The sequence below is a fragment of the Pelobates fuscus genome, chromosome 4 (assembly GCF_036172605.1).
Source record: "Pelobates fuscus isolate aPelFus1 chromosome 4, aPelFus1.pri, whole genome shotgun sequence".
Taxonomy (NCBI): domain Eukaryota; kingdom Metazoa; phylum Chordata; class Amphibia; order Anura; family Pelobatidae; genus Pelobates; species Pelobates fuscus.
The window spans coordinates 374,039,916-374,056,080 of NC_086320.1; the positions used below are offsets into that span (position 1 = coordinate 374,039,916).

Sequence of the window (16,165 nt, forward strand, 5' to 3'; positions counted from 1 at the left end):
TAAAATCGAATACAGAAACTCACGAACATCACTGGACTTCCATCATCGCCTGCGTTCGGTTTTATTCAACTTAGAAGGGCCCTGTTCAGTGAGATCATTCGTCTGGATAAAGGGAACAAGCTCCGGGGTAAGACTATTAACTCTGTTCGGTAGTTGGTTGGTTTTCAAACTACTGAACTAGACTGAGCGCAAGCCCTGATTCTCTGGAACTGTTTTGGGCATGGGACCATGTCTGCGGTCGGTCAAATAAATGACTTTCATAGAATTTCTGAACTCCTGAACTGTTCTGGGTGATTTTTGGATATGTTGGTCACCCAAACCAGGGCTTTCATGGGATATGACATTCGTGGGGATATCATGTGTTTTGGGGTACTTAGGTACTTTTAGAAACGTGTGTTTTTCTGCCTGGAGATAATTGGGTTAATGCAGTATCTGATCCAATTATCTCCCAGGCAGAGGGGAGGGATTGTTTGCCTTGTGTGGGAGTGCCTTACATTGTAAATGTGTTGTTATTGGTTTGGAAGATTGTTTCCCTGTCCCCAACAAGGTCCATGTGGGCGTAACTCTTGCATAAAAGGCTATATGTGGCACCATTAAAATCTATTCCAGCTTACACTCCAAAACTGTGTGTCGTCCTGTTATTGGAGGGAAAGGAGATTTACTCCTGTGTCTGCTGTTCCAGCTTGCAGGAGATTCAACGGGGAAAGTCCTTGTAAGGACTAGAGCTAATTCCCCCTTCGGCTCCAGGAAGGAGCGGTTCCAGGGCCCCAGTCAAGCCACGGCGACTGTGGGCAGAAGTGCTGCGGTTTGTCCCTTGTTCCAGCTAGAAAGCGGGCCTTAGCAGGGGTACAGGGAGCTCCGCTACAACAATTATCTCTTTTCTTTTTGCCTACAATCTGCATCTCTATACATTGCTCTGTTGCCATAGTTACATGACAGTGAGTGGCTGCCATTTTGATTATGGTGTGGCTCTGTGCCTTCTTTCACTGAAATTACCCCCAGTCGTAGACTTGCTCTCTTGCGCATGCTCGCTAGCGCATTCTCACTTATCATCCAATTCGTTTTACGACCATGTCGTAAGAACAGAACCCGGTCGGTAAGTGAGGAATGCCTGTATTTATACGGAGTCTCTCAGGAAGACATTTGGATTCAGAGAAACAGTCACCACTTTCTTTGTATTATCCATGGCTGATTCCCCAGTCCCCATGCAGGCAGACCAGGTGTCAGACACCAAGTGTTCGGCAGCGTCGTATGCTGCGTTACTATCTGTAACCTTCTCGAATACCTCGTTATCACAGCAGGCAGCGGCAGTCAGAATGCCCTTGGCACCTGTAAGGAGTCTGTGTTACTCACTACCTTGACCTGCTTCCCAATGATGGAGACCAGGTGTGCATTACTTACTGGCATTCCTCACCCTTACCCCCCTCCACCACCAAAAGGTAAGCTGCAGGGGAAGTACAGGGAAATTGACACAATAAAAACTGATATGTGTAAGTAAACACCCACAAAAGCATTGTTAAAAGAACACGCCAAGCACTTTAAATACTACAGCCCACTTTAGTGGTTATGGTGCCAGGATTGCCCTGCACATGTCCCTGTGTAATTTGTCAACTGCTCTCCTGGAACTCTGGATTCTAACTCCCATCACCATGCAAACTATACACCATGCAGTTGGAGTCTCTGACCTCATGTACCAGCCCAGGCTGGCTGTGATTTAAACTCCATAGCTGTGATGCCTAAGCTATGGCACTTCAGCTGGTGTAGAGGGAGTGCAACCCCCATGATGTCAGCCAGCCACTCATCTCTCTGAGCATCATGGGAAAATCTGTGGCAACGCTTAGCCATCGCCTCAGTAACACATTGCACTGCAGTCCTGTGATTGCTGTATTGCAGAGCTCAGTCCAGTACACACCAGCAGCTGACATTTCTGTATCTATCTCAGGGAGCCTGCTCCTCTCTCTCTGGAGATGAATGACTGGGTTTGATTTAGTGTCATTTAAAGCAGACCCATCCCAGCCATCCCCTAATTGGCCAAGTGCAATATCTGAATATGTATCAGGAGAGTGGAATGGATGTGATTGGCTTGGGTTGTGTCCCCCCCCTCACTGTAGGGTGGTCTTCATCTCAGCAGGACCTGCTAGTCTTGCAATGCTCTGTCTATTGAAGGAGCAAGGAGCTGCAAATCACAGCATCCTCACACAGCCAGGTCCCAGGCACCCCCATGGATTACCCTGATTCTGAGTTGGATACCATGTGCTAGATGCCCTGTGTGAGGGAATTCTTTCATCCCCCATTGCAATGCACACCACATACAGTACTTTATTTATCTGCATTTTGAGTGAGGGAGAGAAAATCTGCAGATACAAAGCTCTTTAATTAGTGCAGCTCATTCTAAATCTACTGGTCCCTGCCAACACCTGCACAAAACTTCAATCTGCCTGCCTCCTAAACTGATGGTGTGCCTGCATTTGGTGAGTCAATCAATACTGTCTTAATGAAAGCCAGGGGATAGATCCATGCACTAAATGTGATACAATGTATAGGATCAATGTGTTTGCAGATGTGGCTTCTTAACAGTCACTGCAGGTTTACTGGTTCTGTTTACAAACATTAAGTATCTTTCTTACAAATAATTTCTAAATGCAGATACATCATTATCTAGAATTCTCCTGATCACAGTCTGTGTGTATCTGTATTCCCTGCTGCAACCTGTTTGGAATAATCTCTGCTTGTTGTCATTGTCGATGTGAATTGCTGCAGTAACAGTGACATACTGCAAGGGGTTTTACAAAAACAAAACAGCATCTGAGAAAATGTTCATTTAAACCTAAATCTTAAAGGTGATGTTGATGTTTTTTGTTTGTGTGTGTTTATGATTTCTGTTTCACTGTAAAGATGATTTGTTAAAAGACACAAAGTGACCATTGGTTAGCCTTTCTTTAAAAGTAGGTTAAAGCAAGCTGCCCCCTCCAGTTTCTCTACACTGCACTGCAATCCAGCTCACTACCACAATTGTTGATGAGAATCACGTATTGTGTATTGCAACATGGCTGTGAAGGCAGGCTAATTGATAGAGTTGGACCTGGTGTTAAATATATATTTTTAAACATGGATTACTAAATCAGAGTATATCTTCATTACAATAAGTCTCATTTATAAGCATGCAATTGCAGATTTTCCACATTTTGTTCGTAGAAATATATTTTTTGGGGGAAAAAAATAAAAATGAAAAATTCATTACTCCAATTACCTTGTAAGTATTTTAAGACTTTGCTAAAAATTGTTGCCCCGGTGATTTATTTTAAAGTTTATATTAAAGAGAAAATGATTGGTTAAGGATGCACCATCCTCATTCTAAAAGCTGAAGAAGATGATTGGATTTAAAATATACACAGAAAAAGCCCACAGCATAAATGCTTTTAAATACACTATGCAGACTGGAATGTCTGCTGCAATGTCACAGGATCAATATATCCGTGCAATATTCTGATAGGGCAGCACAGCAACTACATCAAATATCTTGCACATTCTACCAGTGCTAAGGATGGTGCGCTACGGTGAGTTTTATTTGTTGATGCCATTCTATTGAATGACCCTTTGTATCTTGATTTATGACATTTATATTGTGTGCTGTTGTTCGCTTGACCTTGTGTTCTTTATTGTCCATGTGGAATGAGCTCAGATTATTGAGAGTCTGCCTAGCTTTGGTCCAACACTAATTAAGAAAGGTTGGGTGGATGGACAGATGAATGGACGGATGGTACAACTTTGGTCGAACCGATAACATCAATGACAGATTTCATTTTATTATGCCTTATTGTAATACATATAGACTTTTTTTTTATTTCTCTCCAGTAAAAAAAATATCAATAAGCATTAGTGAAGAAGAATATAGATATTATCATAAGAATTTTTTTTCCTTCAAATTTCAAGCAATCCAACAAAATTATCTATCTATCTATCTGAAATAAATTTAGAATTTCTCTCTCTCCAAATATATATATATATATATATATATACCTGTATATAGTGTGTGTGTGTGTAAAGCCTAAGCAAATTTCTTATTGCAACTGATATAATGTTTTATCTTCCGATATGTACGTATTGATTCATGTTGCGCAGTGGAACTTGCATAATGCATTTTATTATTGCTCTGAATGCATTATTTTACAATAATATATATTGCTGTTGACGGACTCATTGAACGTAAGACAATGTAACAAGTTAAACGACCTGTCCTTCTATAAAAATTTAATTATCTGACATTATGCAGGTCAGGCTGGATGTGACATGCTGCTGTTAGCAATGTAGACATGACAGTAAATGTTATCTGTGTCCATGTACATAATACATTTTTTTTTCTAATTCTTCCAATTTGATGCGCCATAGCCCACCCAATCCTAATTGTAACAGAGCAGCCTCCGTACATGGTGCATACTGCGATGTGGAGAGTGGGTATGATTACTTTTTGCCATATCTGCCTCTACACCGGGTGGAATTTGATCTTTAATAATCAGTCCGATTCTCGTTTCTCAGCCTATCACTTTCTATAAAATGTCCCCAAAATATTTTATGATGTAATGAAAGAAATAATCTATCATCGTCTATTTCTTGATCATCGTTACAATCATCATATGTGGAAATAGTTTACACGGTAATAACACGCTCTATAAAAGGTTTAAATCATTGACTTAGAGAATTGTAAAGAACTATTCTGATATAAAACACATCTTAATCTTCTTTGAATGAGCGTTATTGTAATGATTACAGCTTCTCGGCTGAGTATTCATACATTTGACAGTGCAGGGGTTTACTCACTACACAGTGATTTGTTGGCAACCAACTTTTAAAATTTAAGGCCAACATATCCACATAATAATAAAAAGTCTGAGATTTAATTTTACATCTTGGTTACTTTCTTTTTAATTTTCCAAGATGGTAATAATCTCTCCGCAGTCATTCTCTAGGTGAATAAACCGGGAGAATCAGTTCCTGCATATTGAAGGCATTTTATAGGTCTAATGAAAATGCAGTTGTTTTGCAATCTTACGCTCAATGGGCCATACGCATTGATGGTGATACTGGCACACAGTGGGGAAAGTTTAGAAATCTGCAATAAAATATCACTGGCTTCCACTGTGATTGTTCCACTTTCAGAATGCTTTGTCCCAGAATTACACTTAATAAGCTTTTTCTACTGTGTGCTGGGTATGCATGTAGATTTTCCTTTTCCATTGAATTTGCAAATTTGGCCTCCGTTTGTTTGCTAGGATTAGCATCCCCAGAAGCCTTAGGTATGCAGTGCTGATGAACTGTTTTTTGAAACCCATCTTAGTTTGATAAAAAAATACGCTACTGCAGGCCACCATGTAAATATGCATACATATTAGAACTAAAAAACTCGTGATGCCAAGACATTCTAAAGGCAGGCAACGTTTCATCAGTGGTTGTAGCTTTGTACAATCCCTGTTACTGAGCGTACGACACATCTCGATAGTCCTGCATTGTTTAATGGTCATACATAAACTAGTGAGAGAGATGAGATGGATGGTTAAAGGGATGCTCCAAGCACCATAACAACCTGTACTCGTTGCCATGGTTTCTGCTTTCCTGAAATCAGTCGCATATAATTGCAGTGATTTTGTAAAAATCGTTGTTACTATATTCCCATCCCCCAAAACAAATATGTCATGGGGAGAAACATGCTTCCTCCAACCAGTACAAGTACTTGTATGCCAAAATGTAAGCATTGCACCTACGTCATTACAATTATTACCTCCCCTGACAGCCTTCCGCATAGCTTGCAGGGAATTATATGAATAAAGCTTTGCTGTGGCTTCTTTTAACCTTGACGCTGGAATTTCATTTATATATATATTTTTTTTCTTTATGAATGAAACTGCTGAATAATACTAAGCTATGTGTTTCCTAGCCCGTGATGGGTAGTAGTTTATGGTATACGCCCAGCACTTATGTAGATAATAATAGGAGAGCCATTATTGGTGGAGAGGTTGCAGTCACCTCCCAGTAAGTGAATACATTACAAATTCTAGCAGTCTACAGCATATACTAGAAAGGTTAACCTTTTGATTGCAACTTTTTTTTTTCTCTCGTCTTTAGTTAATTTGTTAGTTCGTTATAAGTTTAATGTATGAGTTCACACAAGTATGGGGATTTATGTTTCTAAACTCTCAGGGTTATTCACCAAAGTGAGAAATTAAAGTGAATTGCAAATTTAAGGTCAAAATAGCTGAATTATAAAAATTCTCTAATTCACCCATGTTTTCAGTTTGGGCTTCTCTGGTCTTAAATTTGAAATTCTCTTTGAATCCTCACTTTAGTAGATTGAAAAATCTCTATTACCCACAGGCCATCTCAGCTGTGAACCCTTCATTGTCCTCGTCAGTAAAGCGAGTATCTTTAATTTGAGTAATATTGACACCTACTAATTGTAAATCTAACAAATTTTTCTTTGTACCCCACTCTTTTGTAATTTGCTGGCTGCTTTCTGTGAGATGAAAATAAATAAATAAATCGGCGAATACTCCAACTTAAATTATCAACTGGATTTCTTCTCCACAAATCTCTGTTTAGTAAATGGACCCATTGATCTATTTTAGTCGATGAACCGATGTTGCTAGTTTTACAGCAAGCATATATTATCTGTCATTCATATAAACAGCAGGCGCCTGTGAATATATACCTTCTTAGTCCATGCGTAAAAAAATTGGCTTTGCTCCAGTAAAAAAAATAAAAATCACTTTGTGTTTCAGAGTCTTACTTTACCTTGTTTCTAACTGCGCATACTGTGTGTAGAAATTGCTCTATAGGGACCCTACAGGAAAGAACTGACATTACATTTTTTTTAAGTGATAGCTAAATATTGCAAGTTGTTATGGTGTTTACCTAATGTGACCCTTTCTTTATTTAGTGTTTGTGGTGTGCGCGGTGCGAATGCACACAGATTTCAAGAATGCAGATGCTAGTGAATTAACTTGCAATTGGAAACAGGGATCAAGGAACAGCTAAGATTTGGGATGAACTATATTTTTTTTTAGCTGTCCTGTTCCATTTTTTAGTTCTAATGTGAAATGCCAATTTTCGAGGACTGTTGATGCAAGATGGTCAAGACTAGACATAAAGGAACACTGTAGTGTTAGGATTACAAAGCTGTATTCTTTACACTATCGTGTCCCTCCACCCTCCCCCCACTGTGGCAATGAATGGGGGGTAAAAACCTTTTAAACCCTTACCCGTTTCCAACATCATCGCCAGGGGGAATCTAACGCGCATGCACAGCGAGTGTTGTTTGATTGAAAGCTGCCCAGCATGAACATGGACAGTTGTGCTGGGTAGGAAAGGAGAAGATACATTTAAATGTAGAAGTCCGATTTGCAGCTAATGCAGGGTAAGTATGTAGCAAAGCTTGTTCTTTTTATTTTATTATTTTGCAAAACATTATTTGTATGCATTAAAAATATGCATTTATTAAGTTAGACTAGTGTTCTTTTAAATCGAGAGCAAGAAACAAATGAAAAGTAAACTGAAATGATCACATAAGGACATCAATCAGAATTAACAAATAATATGCAAAATGGGCAGAGAATAGCAACAGTGATAAGAACAGAGTGTTACTTGATAACAGGTAAGCTGTAATGTTGAGAATATAACATGGTACTAGTAGGGCTCAGACTAAAATAGGGAGTGGTAATATTAAAGGGACACTCCAGGCACCAATATAACTATATTGCATTTGATAGATTTTTGTCCCCAATAATATGCTGTATTTTTTTGGAAATCTTCAAATCTTTATAGTTTTTGCTTAATAAGAAAATAAATGTTTTGCAGAATGCTTGACCGTAAGCCCGCCCCCTTAGCCACACCCCCTTGTACCAGAGATACTTCCTTATCAAACGTGTGTACACAGACTCAGCCCCGGCAGCTCTGAATGGGAGGCTTTTAATTCATAGCCTGGCTGCAGACAGAGAAATTTATAAACCAGTAGTGACTTGGATCAACAGCAAAAAACATATGTGAGGAAGGCTGAACTTGATGGACGCAAGTCTCTTTTCAGCTATGTAACTATGTATGTAACTATGACTTAGAACTATTAACAGGAATCGTTCTATATGTGGTTATTGTTCTGTAAATGGTTATTGTAGTAGGGTTTTCCCAATTATTCAGGGAAGTGCAGTTACAGGCACCACTCAGCACAGATGTGTTTTTTTACTACTCACTATAAACAGGTAGTGATATCCTTACTATATGTCTCTCTGTGTGTTGTCTTCTTCCAATGCAGGTTGTTTTGTAGTTTAGCTTACTCAGTACTGTCAGTGACTGAGCTGTGTACATTTATTTGATAATGAAGTCTTTTTCTGGAGTGAAGGGGTGTGGCTAAAGAGGCAGGCATATGGTGCAGCATTCAACAAAACATTTATTTTGCTTTGTGCAAAAAAGATGACGATTTCAGCATGCAATAAATACAGCATATTGATGAAGTCCAAACCTGTCAAATTCATTAAGGTTGTGTTGGTGCTCAGAGTGTCACTTTAAGTTGCTATACTAAAGGGACTCTATAGTCACCAAGACAAGTTTAGCTTAATGAAGCAGTTTTGGTGTATAGATCATGCCTCTGAAGTATCACTGCTCAATTATCTGCCATTTAGGAGTTAAATGACTTTTGTTGCTGTTTATGCAACTCTAGACACACCTCCCCTGGCTGTCACTCACACAGCCTGCATGAAAGCAAAATGGTTTCATTTTCAATCAGATGTAACTTACGTTAAAAGTTTGAATCTCCAGCTCTGTAAATTGAACTTTAATTACATACAGGAGGCTCTTGCTGATTCTAGCAACCTAGAGCAGAAGATATCTGCTTTCATCTAAATGCTAAATTAAACAGAATTTGCAATAAAGATAGGGTAAACATTAGATGACTCTTTACAGGAAGTGTTTAGGAGGGCTGTGTAAGTCACATGCAGGGAGGTGTGACTAGGACTGCATCAACAACGTGATTTAACTTCTAAATGGCAGAGAATTGAGCAGAGAGAATGCAGGGACATGATCTATACACCAAAACTGCTTCATTAAGCTAAAGTTGTTTTGATGACTATAGTGTCCCTTAATGTTGTCCTTATAGGTTTGCTCCTGTGCATACATATAGAATTAATCGATTTTAAAAAGATTGAAAAGATGGACATGTTTTCCAGTATGGGAGTGGCCATTCTTAGCGCACAAAATCATGATATTTTTTAACTTTTGCAGTAATCGTTCTCTGTCTGACAGGGTGAGCATTGGGATTAATGTAAGCATAAATGGTACATCTTGGCTAGTAAATCTTCTACCCAAAATGCCATAAACTAAGTGTTAAATATCAAACCATCACTCACTATAGGCTCACATTTTTGTTGTCTTTAACGAATAATAAAGTTATTTTTAATAAATTATTTTTATAAAGATACAACAAAACAAAATTTTGAAACAAAATTATAAACCGTTAAAATGTGATGTAAAATAAGGGGAGAAAGGAAAACAAGATTAAGGGGAAAGGTGAAAATGTGTATATCTCAATGAGCCTATAATTATACTTCCTTTATATCTATAGAACCGATTTCAGCACTATATATATCATTATATCGTGCAGTAAAAATAATCTATAACGGAAATTGTGGACATATCGGTAATGCACGCAGTTAAACACTGTTTTAAGTTGGTGATTGTGTAAACCAAAATTATGCAGCAGTTTATTATACACTACTGTGGCGAAACCGACCTCGCCACGTGTCCTTGGAGGGGGCTGATTGCCCGCCTCTTGCCTTTGGACTATGGACCAGACTTTATGGGAATGTGATACCCCAGATAGCCATACCATGGAGCCTATTCATATAATGAAAGACTATGGGAAAGACTTTAGCTCCATGGCAATTGTACTGTGTGAGTAGGATCTGCGCGCTATTCGGTAGTTTTGTGCGTGCAGATCCCAGCTATCTGGGGATAGGTGAAATGTCTGTGTGTTATGTGTAAATGTGACTTTATGTATTTTAAAGTGTTTTATGTCGTTTTGCAACCATGTGGTTAATGGAGTCTGCCTCTAGTCCTGGATAATTGGATTACTTCTCCAATTAACTCCAGGGCAGAAGGGAGGAAACCAGGGTGCATTGTGGGGATGTTTTTCTGCCAGCCAGAAAGGAACAAAATATACTTTTAGTAACTTTTGAACCCCTGGTCGGATTCATGCCATTTTTTAATATGTTGTTCCCCTGAATGGATTGATTGTGGATATGTATTTTTTTGTGAATGTGATGTATGGTTTTAAAGTTATGAAAGTTGTGTAAAAGTATATTTTACACTGTATGCATAATGGGATTATGTGTCACACTAAGGGGAGGGGATGTGTGGGAGGTAACATCTATGTCATTGGTTCTTTTATGCCTCCCCCTGGGTGTGGCCTGTATGTGTGAGTTGGAAATAAAAGCCAGGCTGGATGAGCCAGTCCAGAGTTCCTGTTTTACCCTCAAAGTGATGTGTCGTCTCATTATTGGGGGGAAGGATTTATTGCATGCTGTTCCAGTTGACTGCTAGGAGTACAAGCCTATTCGTATGGTTCCTATTCAATGGTCTACAGCATTCATATGCTTGGGAGAATTTAAAAGGTTTCTCGGATTCAGTGTTCGTGTGTCTCCAGTCGGGAGAATGGTGTTTGCAGTAGCTGCCTGTGCATCTGTAAAGGGGATTATCGCCTAAAATGGGTTTTACCCTCTTGTAAGTGAAACGGTCCGTTACAACTACGATTATAATAAAAAATAACATGCATGCTTCTCTATATTAATATTGCAATATCTTGTACAATGACTGTTATAATGGAATCATTTAATATGATGCATAGTGTACCACTGCCATACATTTGATAGCTGTCACATGAACAGACATTGAACGAAATGTTGAGAATCAGCGGGGGATCTTGCGAATTCTCGGCATTGCAACAGTTCAGGGATAGGATTAATGACAGTGCGTATCCCTTACCACTTACAATCAGACACAATTCTTCACAAATCCTGCATCCAACGGCAATCAGAAATGATGACAAACCTGTATAAACAAAGCATATTCACAGATAAAGAAACATACTTTATTTTAATAGGAGGATACAATGATTTATATTAAACCGAGAAGGATACATTTCATTAAAACAGAGTTGGAAAGATGAGGATACAATTATTAACAGGACAAGGCTGAGAAGATAATAAATACCAGTGTAATAAAAAGGGTCCAGGAACTCCAATGTCTTCAGGCACCTTTATTGGAACTTGTGGAACCCTGCAATGTTTCGACTCCCAATGGAGTCTTTGTCATTGGGAGTCCCTGGACCCATTTTCTAATATTTATTATCTTCTGGGCTTGTGCTAGCCCTTGGTTCAGTTAAGCACACTGCCTTAAGTAAATTGAGTGCGGTTCCTTTTCCATTTTTGCAATACGGCTGAAAAGCTAGTGAAATGGGATAATGGACTTATCTAGAAGATATGCCGAGGAGGAGAGAGATGGCTGATAAAAACCATAGTGAGTGGAAAACATTCTGTTTGGAATTGTAGCGTCGATATATAACAAGAGTGGAAATAAGGAGAGGTAGAGATATAGTGGGGTGTTAGAGAATAGAGGAGGGAAAACCAAGAATAGACCAGAAAGGTAGTGGAGACTGTCCAGTGAAGGGTAGGATAAAATGTTATATGGTGTTAGGATAACAAATATTGTATGAGAGTTAATGACCGGTGTTGAATAAAAATGGGAGATATAATGAGTAGAGATAATTGGAGAGATAATGTGTAAGAAAAGGTAATGGTATAGTTAGTACATTGGGAGAGATGTGTACGATGATGTAAGCATTTGGTGTAGGTGGAAGAGATGATCACATAGAGAATAGGCAAGTGTTATATGATTTCATTGACAATAACAGGAGACAGACTTGGCAATGATGGAAAAATGACAAAATATATGAAAGATAACAGCATTATCATGCTCACAATATGAGGAACCTATTAATGGAGCTGATTTGGATTGGAGAAACCAGGACAATGTCAATATGGAGGGTTGGAGGATAAAGATTTTCTGGGTCAGCACTGGGAGAGATTGATATAGAAAAATAAGAAAAAAAGAAAGACAGGCTGGTGGTAATTTAATGGTGGGTTAGATAAGCAACGTGGAGAGAGATGGTGAAGATACAATTATAGTGGACAGTGTCAATTACTGAATAGCTCTGTAACATGTTGGACTATAACAGTAATAACTGGCACCGTGATAACAGCGGCTATATACACGTAAACTTATAATATTCAAAGCAAATAAATCATTTTTATTCTGGTGTTTTCATTCTTTTTATATTCTTTATATAGCAGTGAATAAAGTAGAAAACACCAACATCTTATGTAAATATCACCTCTGTTCCAGTGGGGTAACCAGAATGCAGGTGTTTAACTGTTAAACATAGAAACATAGAATGTGACGGCAGATAAGAACCATTCGGCCCATCTAGTCTGCCCAGTTTTCTAAATACTTTCATTAGTCCCTGGCCTTATCTTATAGTTAGGATAGCCTTATGCCTATCCCACGCATGCTTAAACTCCTTTACTGTGTTAACCTCTACCACTTCAGCTGGAAGGCTATTCCATGCATCCACTACCCTCTCAGTAAAGTAATACTTCCTGATATTATTTTTAAACCTTTGCCCCTATAACTTAAGACGATGTCCTCCTGTTGTGGTAGTTTTACTTCCTTTAAATATAGTCTCCTCCTTTTTTCTATCATATCCTCCCCAGGCTGTGACTTTTGGTACCCCCATAAGCTGGTTGGACTCTTATAGTTCAAATACTAAAACCTAACAACATCCCCCCCCCCCCCCCCCCCCCCACCCATGAAGACAATAGATTTCATGCAGATTCCTATGCTACAAGGGAATACCCTGCATAATTAGTATAAAGCCGGCACGGAATGAGTAGGAGTTGTCAAGCTAACTTGGATAATTAAAGACCAGATTGCTATGACAACAAAGGATGTCGACTGGTTCTTCTAGGTGTTAACAGCAGTTGAAGTCGGACATAGTTTGGTTACTTTTAAAGCAGACTGTCAGGTGTATTTACTAAATTTAGCTCCTTTGGTCTAAAATGTGACATTCACGTTGAGTTCACAACAATAACCACCTTAGTGACTCTCCGTGCATGTCAATAACCACCTTAGTGACTCTCCCTGCATGTCAATAACCACCTTAGTGACTCTCCTAGCACCACAATAACTTAATGATGATGAAGTTGCTGTGGTGCCCAAAGTGTTCCTTTAATATCAAACCGAGAGAAAAAACAATAAATAATATTTTATGTGTTATATTGATTATGTTTACAAATGTTATTGCTATCTGGCCAAAATGTTCACTGGTTTTAGTTTGTGACTATAGCTATATATACAATATATACTGCAGAGAACCCCAGATGGATTTTTCTCTCCAAGTAAGTGGGTTTAACTCATAAGAGCAGACATTAGGCTGTCAGAGTAGGACCTTCCAGACATGGGGTACATTGACGTTGTGGCAGACTTATGCAATGTATGATCATATAATGTAACTAAACACCCATTATTTTTGCGTTAAAAAAACTACCGTATATACTCGAGTATAAGCCGAGTTTTTTAGCACATTTTTTGTGCTAAAAAACCCCAACTCGGCTTATACTCGAGTCAATAGTCTGTATTATGGCAATTTGCATTGCTATAATACAGACTGGGGGAGAGGGGGGCTGGCAGAGCTGTACTTACCTCTCCGAGACTTACACTGGTTGCTGACAGAGGGAGCTGCACGGACGGCGCGGAGGAGGAGAGAGCTGACAGGAGCTGCAGGAGAGGTAAGTTACAGCTCTGCCAGCCCCCCTCTCCCCCCCACTGAACTACCAATGCTGGACCACCAGGGAAGGAGCCCCCCTCCCTGCTATGTATCAAGCAGGTAGGGGGGACGAAGAAAAAATAATAATAATAATTAAATAAATAATAATACTAAAATAATAATTAAATTAAATAAAAAATAATAAATAATAATACTAAAATAATAATAATTAAATTAAATAAAAAAATAATAAATAATAAAAAAAATTAAAATAATAAAAAAAATTAAAAAAGCATTGCCCACCCCCCACCAAGGCTCTGCAACACACACACACACACACACACACACACACTGCACTCATAAGCACACTGCAATCATACACACACACTGCACTCATACACACACACTGCACTCATACACACAATGCACTCATACACACACACTGCACTCATACACACACACTGCACTCATACACACACACTGCACTCATACACACACACACTGCACGCATACACACACACACTGCACTCATACACACACACACTGCATTCATACACACACACTGCATTCATACACACACACTGCATTCATACACACACTGCACTCATACACACACTGCATTCATTATACACACACTGCATTCATTATACACACACTGTAAATAAATATTCAATTAATATATATTTTTTAGGATCTAATTTTATTTAGAAATTTACCAGTAGCTGCTGCATTTCTCACCCTAGTCTTATACTCGAGTCAATAAGTTTTCCCAGTTTTTTGGGGTAAAATTAGGGGCCTCGGCTTATATTCGGGTCGGCTTATACTCGAGTATATACGGTAATAAAATCTGTCAACATTGAAGTTGCTGTTTAGTGGATAGGTGAGTGCATTGGATTTTGTGTATTGTATAAATTGGCCCCCGCAGCACCCCATGTATGCATGTTCAGGTGAGTGCATCCCCCTGGTTTAATATATATATATATTCAGGGATCTGTCACATATACGGTGTTTAATGTTAAGAGTTTAGTGGCTGTAAATGTATTTAATGGCTGTACTTTGCAGTCCCCCTGGGATAGTAGATTCTGGCTAAATACAAAGGTCTACGAGTTAATTACTGATCGCTTCCCAAAATCATGAAAAAATTTAACTTCTGATCCCCCTTTTTATGCAAGGTGTCATTCAAAGTAATACGTGACTTTTATTTTAAACCGTGATTGCAAAGCTAACACAGGAAATAAGTATAAACCCGGATTACGGAGTACAGATTCTAATTCAGGAGAAAGTTACAAAATAAAGTACACAGAAATGTGGTTTTTTTTTTCATTTTTTTGGTTAAAAGACCACTAAAGCCACCCAGACCACGTTATCCCTGAAAGTCCTGCACTTTTAACCCTTTCATGCAAAGCATCACTGTTTTGTAAAATGGCAATGTTTACATCACAGGATTAAAGGGATTCTATAGTGTTAGGAATACGTATCTGTAGATGTTGTGAGACAATTCAGGCAAGTTATAACAATTTATCAAACTAAAAAGAACAATGTATCTTATTTACACAGACTACTGGGAGTATTATTTTTCAATACCTATTTTAATAGTTTCCATCATTTTTATTTTGTATGAATGTGCTATATCTATGTATAAACCCTGGTTCTCGCTATCGGTGTTCTCATATTGCCAATACCAAATATAGGTTTGTTTACCCTAAAGCGGATCATAAAACAAAGTTGTTGTTTTTTTTATTTATGCAATATATATATATACATTATATTTATTCATATTATGCATTTATGCACCTGCAATTATTTGCACTGCATTTGGATACAGTGGTGTGCTTGTGTTTAAAAGCAGGGGTGGTTTTGTATGTAGTGTTGACATTTGAATGCTGGGATGTATGCACATATAAACATACACTAAAACACACACATACACACATGCTAACACAAATAAACACTGATAAACATAGACACTGACAAACAAGCACATATATACACAAACTGACACACATACAGATACACACACTGACAAACATTCTTATACAAGTAATCATTTTCCTATTTTAGGACATTTATTTGCCCTCCTTTTTCCATGCCTTTTGAGTGTAGGAGGGTGGCTTCCCTGTGGTCCAGTGTGATCTGGCTTCCACAGATGTTGGCTAAAACTAATGGGACTCTGTCTCTGGCCCAGCTTCTCTTCCCTCTCATAGTCGCGCTATTAAAGGCCTACAGCGCCTAAATGGGTCCCTGATCAGAGATGCCCATTGGATAGCGCTATGTGCATGGGCCACTTGATGGGCCACCCAAGTT

General features: G+C 38.6%; 1 protein-coding gene across 3 annotated transcripts in view; it reads left to right on the plus strand.

The window, feature by feature from the left end:
- The first annotated feature begins 2,123 nt into the window (after positions 1 to 2,123).
- ADCYAP1R1 (ADCYAP receptor type I) overlaps positions 2,124 to 16,165 on the plus strand; it is a 233,279-nt gene continuing 219,237 nt past the window's right edge. For 2 of the 3 annotated variants that reach the window (XM_063452737.1, XM_063452739.1), the window contains exon 1: positions 2,124 to 2,471. The gene's annotated coding sequence lies outside the window, so the exon portion shown is untranslated. Of the gene's footprint in view, positions 2,472 to 3,477; positions 3,558 to 16,165 lie in introns of those variants that run through there. The other variant, XM_063452738.1, reaches the window with a different exon arrangement.